At 40.0% G+C, this 13,196-nt stretch overlaps 1 protein-coding gene across 5 annotated transcripts in view; it reads right to left on the minus strand.

Annotated features, from left to right (window-relative positions):
- The window catches only part of LOC113015326 (myocyte-specific enhancer factor 2D homolog), a 32,868-nt gene extending 27,648 nt beyond the window's left edge, over positions 1-5,220 (minus strand). For all 5 annotated transcript variants that reach the window (XM_080296564.1, XM_026157326.2, XM_026157330.2 and 2 more), the window contains exon 1: positions 4,436-5,220. The gene's annotated coding sequence lies outside the window, so the exon portion shown is untranslated. The remainder of the gene's footprint in view (positions 1-4,435) is intronic.
- Between the last annotated feature and the right edge of the window lie 7,976 nt (positions 5,221-13,196).

Raw genomic sequence — 13,196 nt, forward strand, 5'->3', positions numbered from 1 at the left:
CTGGAGATGAAAATAATAATCTCACTGAGCGGGTCAGGTGTGGCCATACAGTGTATTTTCACTATCACTTACATTCATTTAGTCACAGCGGGCTGTGACGTGCCCCCGTACCCGTGTCAGCTCGCATAAAAACGATTCCAATCACTTTTAAATTCTGGCTTATACGGAAGTGTAAGTGTTTTTTTGTTACTCGATATAATGCAGATTCCTCATAGATAAAGATATCAGAAACAGCATCCTTGGTTTTAACACACTCTCAGCTACAAAATTTTAGATGTTTGACTTTTGTGCTTTGTTTTCACTTGATGATCATCTTGTTTGCGCTCGCTTTTTACTTTTGCTTTCACTCACTGGTTAGGTTTAGACAGCAAAAACTATGTTGTCCGGTTGTGTTACAGATTGTGGTCTGAGTTAAAATACAACCCCCTTCACAACACTAGCATTACCAACTGAATAATGATGGTTTGTTTAAGTGTATCGCTCAATAGATTCTATGGTTCGTTATGCACCAATACTAAAAAAGACCCGTAGTGACAAAAAAAAAGTAATTATTTGATGCAATGGAAATGATAACAGCAACTTACAGCAATATATGGAAAATCCACATATAAAAACAGGAAATTAACACTTCTATAACAATCAAACCAATGTGACACATCAGCCTCCAATGTGACATCTTCATATCATCATGCTTTGCGTGACCATCTGAGCTTTTAAAGTCTTTTACAGCAACACCAAAAATCTGCAGCTTTGTGAAGCTGGGAAAACACAGAGTAATTACCAATCAATTAATGGGCTGATTGATTAAGCTGCTAATGAGCTAAATCTTTCCAAGTACCTTATGTGTATAAACAGCAGTAGTGGCTGCCATATCGACACACAGGTTCATCTTATTAGCTGTGAATCCGTTCATGAGTGTACCTACTAGTCTTTAATAGCGTCAGCATCATCATCGTTGTCAAGTCATAAAAAGTGCTCAAAATGTCATGTTTTTGCACGAGTCCTCTGCTCACAAAGCCTGCAGTAATAATAATATTACTATTACTGCTAATATTGGTGTCCTTTATTAAACAACATTTTATGAAGGACCTTTTTAAATACAGGCTAACAACTAATCCAATAACCCTCGAGCCCAAAAAGCTACTTGACACATACAGATGCATGAGCATTAGGTGCTTTGAGTTGTGCTTAGACCAAGCTTTCCGTATATTAAATCTATATCCACAGCAGTGTTAATGGATCACTCAGCGGCTCTAACAATTACCACAACACGACATGTAGAAATATCCCACAGCTAGAGGGGAAAATGATTTTAAAAAATGCTCTTCCCTACTGACTCTGCTAACTTTGGCACTGTCAGGCTACAATATTATCTTTGATTAGTCGTGAATTGACCATAACGGGGCGACGCTGCAAGGCTTCTGTCTAGCCTTCCTCTCCCCGACTGCCCTCTGCATGGCTGCCCCCTCATTATTGTAATTGACACGTTCATCCCTCCTCTTCCCCCTTAAGGCGCGATGGCTCAATTAGGAGGTGGCCGGAGGACTGATTGGACACTGAGATAACGAGATCACTGCTGGGCTAAAACTGAGCCCTGCAGCCAGTCGAACCAATCTCGCTCAGACGCAGGAAGCCAATCAGCCAGAAAAGGCGCAAGTCGATCTAAAAGACACTATTTAAAAAGTCTGTGACAGTGGCAAATGAATGACTTTCAGCTGGACCAGGTGTGCCTCATCATCGTAGGAGGAAAGGCATTTGGTCACTCTGGTTAGGAAAAAGAAAAAGAGCCACACATATGTTATTCGAATCATGCAAGTGATGCTTATGCAACCCTTGAATAGTCTCCTAATGAAGGGTGGCGCAATCAAGCTCAGGGTAGGCATCTGCCTGTTTTGGAGTAGTGTAATTAGTGACAGTGACCTTTAGCGGATTACGCACTGCCCAATGAAATGTGCCAAACCCCTGAGATAAATGGTCGGAGCCTCAAACGTGACTAGCAATGGGGTTTGCCCGGCTCCCAGACAAGGATTCAGTACTTGATGGCCTTAATGGCTCAATCTCCCACAGCCAAAAGGTGGATAGAATTGATTTACACTCACAGTTTGTGACTTTGCATCCACCTGACAACATAAGGCAACAACACATTGATTATTAAGGTGCTGCATAGAAAATCTCAGGCAATGGAGAAAAATCTCTTTGTAATTTCTAAAGTAGCATCTTTAGGTTTCATATAGGACCAAGAAAAAAAGCACCATTTAGGGAGCTGAATTCAGGGAGTGTTTCGCATATCTGTCTCCATTTTTTCGTGACTCAACTCCTCAATTAACCACCTAATTGCTTTAGGGCTCCAAGCTTTCCAATTTAAATAAAGCTGTTTTTTTTAACGAGATTTAACTAGACACTGTCATTTTAAAAGCAAAAAAATATTACTAAGGACTCGCATATGTTGCCAGTTTAAACCCTTGTGCATTAGGACAGTGTTACACTGTGTCTTCCTATTAAATGAACTTTACCAAACAAGTCAATGTCTGACCTTCCAAAACCTTCCAACTAATATTACTGTTTAAGAGCAAAAAGCATTAGACATGTAAGTAATAAAGTCGTAAGAAGATATAAAGAAATGTCATTACTCTAGCAAATTATGCTTCTAAAGCAAAAACAGCCAAATTTCTTAGACCTGCCTCAAGCCTTAATAAATTCAATGTGATGAGGTGTTATTTGAGTGGAAAATTATTGCAATTTTAATGAGCTTTCAGTTCAAGGCACACTAAACACAAAGGGAAACAAATTAAAACTATCCTTACATGGATGGACTATTTCAGCCAGGTCAGAAGGACAAAACTTGCATGTAATCACTGTGTATTATTATTAAAACTGGAAAATTCCTAGATTTGGATGGATATTGCCTAATTTTATGTGCCACCATTGCCTGTTTGTTTGGTCACATCTTTACCACATCTAGGAGACAAAAGCTTACATTCTGACAGCCCAAAGGGTGCTCATAACCTAAGAGCACGATGCTATCTTAATGATTTGTTGTTGTGAAGAAACTATTTCATTCCGTTCAACTTGGCAACCATTACCAGCATTGTCAGCTTAAATCCTAACCCCGAGGTGGCAACACGCTTCTATATCAATGTTGTTTTCCTCATTTTAATCAGATATTTCACTTGAAGATAGCAAAGTTTTTGGCCTGCCAGCATGTTGATCCTGCTGCCAGGCCAGCAGAGGACCAGGACTGGGAAGCATTTGCAATCCAAATAATAATGTGACATTTTGAAACATTTAAACATGAGGATTTTGTGCTCAATCCACAGCATACAGTACACATCACGATAAACGAGAAATTATGTGTAAAATCTGTGCTGATGGTCAGTGGGGCTGCACTACCGAGGGATGTTGATATGAATCCATCTGCAGGGACGCCTCACAGCGGTGGATCACCCTGTCAAAGTGGCCTACTTATAGCCCAGCAGCACTGGCATCTACCATAGGAGGGCACAGAAAAATCATGGCTGCACGGGCCAGCCTCTCTGCTAAACCACATCAGAGCCCCAATTTCACTGGAATTACTTTTAAGTATTAATAAACAACGCAACAAAAAAGACCACACAAATATGGACATTGTAGTGTGACCACTGATTGTTAGCGCTTTTAAATATTATGTGCATTGTTCTGCACACACGTAAACCAGTGCAGGAAAGTGAAATATATTTTCCCTCGGGCTCCTGTGAAGAGCTAAAAAATAATTTAAAAAATAATAATAAAAAAAAATGCAGCAGCAGGGTGAACAGCTTTGAACAATAGCTCTCCTTTATGTGCACTTGGACTGTTTTCTCCTTAATGGCGTTAAACTAATAACCGTGTGAGATCTGGTATGTGAAGACCACATTAGGTTAAAGTGGATTTTTTTCCCCCTTTTTTGTTAACAAAGTGGGTGCAGGAGTCCAAACTGTCTAACCATGATGACAGATGGGAGTCTGGATACTGAGGAGGCCCACTGACGGCAGACAGGTACCCTACAGGATCTAATCTGACATGTTGGAGGCAAAACCTAGTGTCAGATCCTCGGTTCGTGCTTTTTAAAAGCCTAACGCAGCCGTTTAGGACACCATAACTACCGGAGCCAACATGGAAAGCAAAGGACGAGCTAACGTTGCTCTACACAGGCCATTTCACAATTTTCTAGTTACGAGTCCGACCGACAGCCATTACCTTCCTCACTCTCTCCATATAACTCGGCAGGGCGAGCTGGAGTACGCACTACTTTTAATCATATCACGGATATTTCATGTTCACGTGAAGACTGGGTATCTGTGTGATATAACACAGTAGTCTCGCTTATTACTTTTTTGTATTTAAATAATAAAGCAAGCAGGTCTGCACCCGTGTGAAGGAAAAAAGACGCAGGAAGGAAATGTATCACTCCACTTACCCTGAAATATTGCTGATAAACACCGAAAATAGGCCTGCCACTACCGGCTCCAGAGGTGACCCGTGTTAATTAAGAAACATTAATTATGAGCGCTGAAGCGAAGTCTCTATTTACATGAATCCGCGGCATTTTATTCCCTTTAATGTTGATGTAACTATACTATCCACCCAGGCGACACAGCGTACCCAGTGTACGATCGACGTCATTGACATTAGCACGTGATCGACGTGACGCTCGTCCAATTGGGAGCTGACGTGCAAACTTCTCGTCCAATCGCAGACGAGTGGGTCGGTCTGCGGGAGAGGACATGACGGAGGTGACGGCCATGTTCTGCAATAGTGTTGGTATCCCTCCGCCTCAGTATTTACCTTTTGCATGATTTTGCATGTGGGGAAAATGTCACTGTAGCCCCACTGTGCCCTGCCTGCTTTCCATAAGAGAGCCCGCTAGCCGATTTGTTTTTCACGTCTGCAATCAACACAGCCCTGTTAGCGGCGAATAACCGCCTGCTGCGGCATGTGAAGGCTGTCAAAGTGGGAAATGTTGAATGTTGTGAGGCAATTACCGCTTAAATTGTTTTCACCTCAAGTGCTTCTTTTCTAACGGTATACCAGACGCTATGATATCAGACTGGTGAAATGTCCACGTATTGTTTAAGAGTAAATAAAGGGACACGTGGTGAAATCGGTGAGATATATGTGACAATAATATATGTGACATATGTGACAATAAAAGTGATTTGATTTGATTTGATATATACATATATAAAACAGACCACTTCATAAGGTACACCTGTTCAACTGATTCTTAACACAGATATCTAATTGGGCAGTTACGTGGCAGCAAATGAGTGCATTTAAACATGTACACATGGTCAAGATGACCTGGTGAAGCTGAAATTGAATCACAATGGTGAAGAAATGTGATTTAAGTGACTTTTTTCAATGTGGGGTGGCTGTTGGTGCTAGATGGGCTGTTCTGATTATTTCAAAAGCTGATGAAATGCTGGAATACTACATCCTGATTTTACAGAGAATGATCAGAAAACATAAAACAGGCTACAATCTGCGCTGCAATTCACAGTTAGACAATTTTCTGTTGCAACATTCAGACAGTAGGTTCAGAATTTGCTATGAAAGTATGAAATCATTCTACCTGTTCAGGCAGCTGATTATCACATTAAGCATCATTTATACACCACAGCGTGAGTAATGTGGCTGACTGTCAGTCCATTGCCACAATGTACCCATCTTCTGATAGCTGCTTCTAGTAAGATAACACACTATGTCACAAAACTCAGATCATCTCAAAGTGGCGTCTTGAACATGAAAATGAGTTCACAGTACTCAAATGGTCTCCACAGTCATAATATGCTGCTGGGATGTGGTGGAACGGGAGATGCACATCATGGATATGCAGCCAACAAATCTGCAGCAGCTGTGTGAGGCTATCACATCATTGTGGACCAGAATCTCTGAGGAGTGTTTCCAGCACCTTGTTGAATCCATGTGTGCCTAATAAAGTGTCCAGTGAGTGTATAGACTACATATTATAGCCCAGCACACATGCACTAGTGCATATATTTATAATGTGTAAGAAGTGTACACATAATAAATTATCCATTGGAAAGAAAAGGACTTCTGTGTGCAGAGTAATTTCTGGTGTACAGTATTACAGGGCAAAGCTGACACGTTAGCGGGCCGAGGGGCCTCATCACCTTTGAGTACCTATGTCAGTCCCCCAGCCAATCTCCACACTTCTTCACAACATAAGCATGGCATTGAATGTTTTCATACTGAGTTCTAACAAAAGACAGTATAAGATGTGGACATAGCCACTGTGATTCACCTGTTGGTTTGTGAAGTCCAGTTATTAAGCCTCCACAGTGGATCTGAAAAGTCATTGGCTAATGACTTGTGATTGACAAGGCATTAGCCAGTGGGCATATCCTGGATAATCCCCTATAATTTACAAAATGGACTTCATGTTTTATTCAAAATGATTCAAAACTGACTGCGTTCTGTGTTACTGAGATCACAGAGGAAGGGAACTAAGAGGACCTCTGCATAAGTATTTTTGCAACCGCAAGTGTCGCCCCCTGGGAGCAACTTAAAAGAATGCAGGTCTAAGGCACTTCAGCATTGGTTTTATTTTCAGAGCCAGGAGTCATACATCTTTTATACTGTCACAGGGCCCCTCAATAATACTCAGCGCTCTTGCTATTTCAGTTCTTTAGAGATGCATATTTCTGAATTAAATGTCAGTTAATCAAATTACCACAAAGTCATTGCTAAGCAATGCAAGCCTCCTGGGCTCCCTGCGCAGCAGCTGTCCACTTTCCATTTAAAGCCCTGAATACTTATTAGAGCATTCTTTGCACTGCAAAGGACTCTCGCATTCCCTGCACAGATACTATATGGTCTACAGACCTTTGAATGTATACACGTTGCTTGAATTTTGCTTATATTTTTTTTAATTTTAGTTGTTTTACTGTGGCACCTTCAAAGAGAAAGCCTCTGTTACACATGGGGTTTGAATCATAATGACTACGCACTTTGTTACATAAAAGTAAAAATCCTCTGTGCTGACTTTGACAGGTGTAAAACAGCTTACTACCATGCCCAGCTTCATTTAAATGAGTTCTGCAGGCAGCAAGCAACAGCAGCTTGTTAGCTTGCTGGCAGCCGTATCCATCCTGTTCTTGTCAATGAAAAATCCTGACAGGCTCTTTAAGTAAGTCTTTCAGAACAGATAAGGAGAAACCTACTATTCTTGACATGTTACTGCTGTTGAGCCTTTTAAAAGAGGACTACATTTGAAAATATATAACAGAAGTGCCGCTGCATTATAACTTTACACAAGCACTGGTGTCTGGTTGGATGATGATGAAGCTGTCTTGGTCTCTACCTTTGCTCTCAAGGAAGAACTGAAAACACGAAAGCTAGCGCTGTAAGAGAATCTGTAACGTTTTTACTGGCGGAGCGATTCAGAGGTGACATAAACAGCACATAAACATCGAACAGAGGTAGGAGGAGGTCAGCAGAAGCTCATTTGCAAATTTTCGCCCTGGGGCCTACAAATGTGTTAACCCAGTCATGGCAGTTGGCAAATATATATGCTGCCAGTGGCAAACCAGTGGGTGAGGTTCATCCTGTAAGTCAGATCACATTGATGTGCATGCGGATCTCTAGAGAGTAAAAAAAATCTGCATTTCTACTAATGTGCTGCCCACATCTTTCTTCTTCTTCTTTCCTCTGCCTTTCTAGGCAAACTCATGTCCTAGTTTAAGAACATATGCTGTATCAGACACAGTGATACAGGGAATAGAGGATGACAGAGATAAAACAACTGACACCTTGGAAATATGCCTCATAAACGACATTTTGGATTAGAAACACAGTATCAAAGGCTGAGATAAATTGTTCAACTCAAAGCCATAAACTTCAAACAAGCATCACGCTCAGATCTAACAAGAACCAGTACAGACCTGACCATCACTATGGACAAGGAGAAAAGCAGAAGAGCTGTGCCGCAGGAGGATGAGAGAGCCCAAGTCGAATGGAGAAAAGACAGCATGTTAATGGACTTAAATCCACCAAGAAAAGCAGAAAGGGGGTTGCAGGAATCCTGTGATGACCTGCAGCTTTTGAGGAGCACATAGAAGCTACCTGGATAATGCAGAAGCTCAAGGTCTGCAGCATAACAGTGTCCAGAGACAGATGTAAGAAATGAAATGCAGTGCAGAGGGCAGAGAGATCTGGCTGCATGAGAAGGAAAGATTCAGAAGTAGAAAGGCTTTGGACTCCAAAAGAAGTTAAAAAAAAAAAAAACATGTAGGCATCCGTTAAATATCCGATAGTAGCTAAGGAAAGCTTAGATTAACTGTTTGAACTTTTTGTTACAGTGGCTGCACATTCACTGGTAGAGCAGGTTAATTGTTTGGATGCTTGTTTGATCCTCCAGCTTCTGCTCTGCAAGTGTCCTTGGGCCTAAATCGAATGTGTGGTTATAAATCCATGAGTTTTCAGCAAATATTTGAGCGTGCGCACAGTGCAGTACACGCTGTAAACAAGCCATAGTGTTCACATGTGCTACCTGAGCAAAGGCCACCATAACAAGGCAGCCTATTGTTTGACAAGCGCGTCTCCATATATATAATCTGAGTTTACCGGAGGGGGTCATCTTATCCCATCAGCATGCCTGGAAATGTGCTTTACTTTCATCGCGGTAATGACAAAAACAAGCCAAAGTGCTCTCCATGCAGGTCTGCCCCACTCCGCCGCCCACACGCACACATACACACACCTCTCTCCCTCCCACACACACTCCACTCTGCCATCATGTTACTCTTTCATGATTTCATTTCAGCATGGAGGCTATTCACAAGGGTATTCTCTAGTACTCGCTATAATTTAGATTGAATTGCTGTGATGAGAAATAGGTGCAATTCTTGGTTCTGTTGCATAGAAATATGAGGTGCCTGTTTTTATGGAAAACAAGACCAATGTAAATATCAACACGCAACCACACCAAGGTTGTTATAGGTGACAAAACTTAACCTAGGGGTGAAAACATTTTAGTCACCTGACACAAAAAAAGATGTCGTTTTAAAAATAGTGTTGTGAAATAAAATAAAATAAAACCACGGTGTAGGTGTCTTTAGATTTATTTTCCATCAGTTTGATCAATTTTGTCAGTACAAAGAAAAATAAAGATTAAAGTCTTGAGCCACCTTTTATTCCTTTATATTTTCCTAGGAAAATGGAAAATGTGCAAACATACATGGACATACTGAGTGTACTGCTGTGAAAAAGTATTTGCTTTCCTGATTTCTTAGTGTTTCGCATCATTGTCAGACTTAAATGTTTCACATCACCAAACAATTTTCAATATTAGATCAAGATAACACGAGTAAATACAAAATGCAGTTTTTAAATGATTATTTCATTTATCAAGGAGAAAAAAGATCCAAGCCTACCTGGCCCTGTTTGAAAAAGTAGCTGGTCCCCTTGTTAAATTATGAATTAAATGTGACTAACCACATTTTTGGAAAGCAAGGCTCAATTTCTTAGCCACACCCAGAGATTACTGCCAGACCTACTGAATCAATAAGACTCTAAAATAGAACCGGTCTGACAATTGAGGAAAGATCTCAGAAAGAAACACATCATACCATGATCTTAAGAAACAGCTGAGAAACAAAATCATTGACATCTATCAGCCTGGAAAGGGTCACATTTCTAAGGCTTTGGGACTCCAGTGAACCACAGTGAGAGCCATTATCCACAAATGGAGAAAACTTGGAACAACCCACACAGGAGTGGCCAGCTTACCAAATTAGTCCAAGAGCACCAAGAAGAAAAAACGAAAACCACTGCTGACCAAAAAGATCCCTAAGACTTTGGTGAAAATATTCTTTGGACTTATGAGACAAAAGTTTAACTTTTTGCAAGGTTTGACTCCCCTTACACCTGGCATGACGCTAACGCTAAGAGTGAAACATGGTGGTGGTAGTGTGACGGTCTTGGGCTGCTTTGCTGCTTCAGGACCTGGATGACTTGCTGTAATTGCTGGAACTGTGAATTCTGCTCTCTACCAGGAAAATCTGAAGGAGATAGTGCAGCCATCAGTTCATGCCTTAAAGATCAAGCTCACTTTGGTTTTCCAGCAGGACAATGATCTAAACACACAAGCAAGTCCACCTGTGAATGGCTCAAAAAAAGAAAAACAAAGGTTTTGGAGTTGCCTAGTCAAAGTCTGGACTTAAATCTGATTGAGAGGCTTTGGCATGACCTTAAACATGATCTTCATGCTTGAAAACTCTCCAATGTGGCTGAATTAAAACAGGAAGAGTGGGCCAAAATTCCTCCACAAAGATGTGAAAGACTCATTGTCAGTCATTACAAACACTTGATTGCAGTTTTTTTGCCAAGGGTGGCACAGCCAGTCATTAGGTTTCAGGGGCAATTACTTTTGACACAGGCTTCGATAGGTTTTTTTCCCTTAATAAATAAAATCATCATTTAAAAACTAAATTTTCTTTTTACTTGGGTTATTTTTATCAACTATTAAAAATTGTTTGGTGGTGTGAAACATTTAAGTGCCACAAATATGCAAAAAAGCTAAGAAATCAGGAACCAGGCAATTACTTTTTAACTGTACTTAAGGTATCTGCTGTGATTAGTATTGAGCTAAATCAGCTAGGACTGAAGTTAAACATTACTATCACACGTCGACATGTGAAAAATGATCATGCCTACTTATTAAAACAGTAAGATTTTTTATTTTATTTCATCATTACATAAATATATTGTTAATAAACATCTGGTACGAGCCCCACTGCTACTCCATGATATTCATGTCCCCTTCAGGATGAACCGAAATAACTTCAGCAATCCTTTCATTTCCCCTAAGTACCACTATCTTGTTAAATATACTCACCTGACAATTTAATAGGCACACCTTAAACTGCGTTGGAGCCCCTTTTGCCTTCAGAACTGTCTGAATTCTTCATAATAAAGATTCAACCAGGTGCTGGAAACATTCCTCTGAGATTTGGGTCCATATTGAAGTGTCAGCATCACACAGTTGTTTCACATTTGTTGACCGCACATCCATAATGTGAATCTCTCCACCACATCTCAATAGTGCTCTATTGGATTGGATCTGATGACTATGGAAGCCATTTGAGTACAGTGAACTCATTGTTATGTACAAGAACCTAGTTTGAGATTTTGTGACATGACGCGTTATCCTGCTGGAAGCAGCCATCAGAAGATGGGAGCACTGTGGTTATAAAGGACAATATAAAGGGACATGTTGAGATCATCTTCATCAAACACAAACATCACTAAATTCATTATACTGCTGCCATGTGGCTGATTAGACATTTGCATTAATAACGCAGTTAGTCAGGTGTTTCGAACAAAGAGGCAGGTAAGTGCATATTTTAATTTAATAGTTTGAAAAACAGTAAAAAGTAATTTACTCAAGATGTCAGGAGACAAAAGTATTAAGACAAAATCCTGAAAACCAGTTTTACTGGAAAATGGTCTCAGACAAAGAAAGAGACAGCCCGGCACATTTCAGATTTTCTTTTTCTGCCTGCATGCTCTTTCTCCTCACGGTGGACTGTTCCCTGCTCTGAGTAATGAGGCCCAAACAAATGACACCATTAGGTAACTCTGAACATAATATGCTCCTCCAGCCTGCCCTCACTATATTACTGCAGGGAGTTTGTGTTTTTCATAAATGTATTTTCGCTGATAAATGCACCCATAAATGTGCCACTCTACAAAAAGAAAAATCTCATAGCTCAGAAGTGATTTCACAAGATAAAAACCACAGCATTAGGACTCAGCTGTCAACAAATAAACAAAAACAAATGAACATAAACCAACATAAAGCAAAAGCATCTGACAGGACAGCCAGAATAAATCTTCATTATCTTTTAATAATTCATAACTTTTATACCTTGATTATTTCACATGCTTTTAGAAGGCCAAAAACATTATGTTTGCACTAAAATGTTAGAATGACAGTCTGTATGTACAATACAGTGCTCTGCTGTATGCATTTTTTTACTATTAATCTTTTCTCCAAAAGAAGACCTGAGACTTTAGTTTTCGGCTGCAGTGTTCCAGATATTCCTTTTAAGCCATCATAGATAAACTGGTTAAAAAAATCTGATTTATAAAAAAGAGAGTGAAGGAAGTGCTGCATGACTCCAGTGGCTCTTCAGAGGATCAGACAGGAGCATAGCGAATGAAATCCAGGAAAACCTGCTATTATAAGTGATGTAACCACAGAAAAGTAGTGAGCTCCTCTGACATCTGGTAGAATATTTACATTTACTCTTTGATCAGATTGGTGGAAAAAAAAACAAACCCAGACCAACATATATGTCTTGATCAGAGTCTTGATGATAACAAATTGTCTTAGCAATCTTCTATGGTTATACTTACAACATAATATCTTAATGCAAAGGTCACAGTTAAGGGTGACCACCACAACCATCAGATGGGTCAAGTCATTTTTGACAGATAGACCACAGTGTGTTAAGTGTTGCAGTATTATTTACTTTTACTGCTAACACTTGGGCAGTGTTACATCTCGTGTTTTATGTAGTCTATATACTAATGAATGTATAGCGCTGTGCAAAGGTTTTGAGCCATCCCTCATTTGTTTTATTAAATGGGAAATAGGTGCAAACATACATGGAACTAAAGTATATAAGGCAAAAAAACTGAGTTAATAGTTTAAAATCCAGTATTTGGTGTGACCATCTTTCTTCTTCAGCACAGTCTGAACTCTGTTAGGCAAGCTTTCTTGTAATTTATCTGTTTTCAGGAATCGTTCTCCAGGCTCCTTGAAGGACATTCGCAGCTCTTCCTTGGATGTTGGCTTTAAAAATTACAAGAAAGTCTGGCTCCTTGGAAGCAAAATGTAAGGAAATAGAGGGTTGCTCAAGATTTTTGCACAGTACTGTTTCACTGTCTGTAGTTAATAAGAACAAACTAAATAAAATTGTAAATATGGGCAGTAAGATTGCAGGTCACCAGCAAAACAGTATGACACAACTTTGTGAGTCCTGCTGGGGAAATGGACGACAAATCCTAAGTGATGCAACACATCCTCTTTGTAGTGAATACATGCTACCATCAGGATGGAGGTAGAAGATGCCAGCTTTGCAAGCTTCTTCTACAGATTTGTTATACTTTGAAGCATAACTCTGTAATAAAAAAATCCAAGCAATTATAAC

Source organism: Astatotilapia calliptera, chromosome 22 (assembly GCF_964374335.1).
Source record: "Astatotilapia calliptera chromosome 22, fAstCal68.1, whole genome shotgun sequence".
NCBI lineage: Eukaryota > Metazoa > Chordata > Actinopteri > Cichliformes > Cichlidae > Astatotilapia > Astatotilapia calliptera.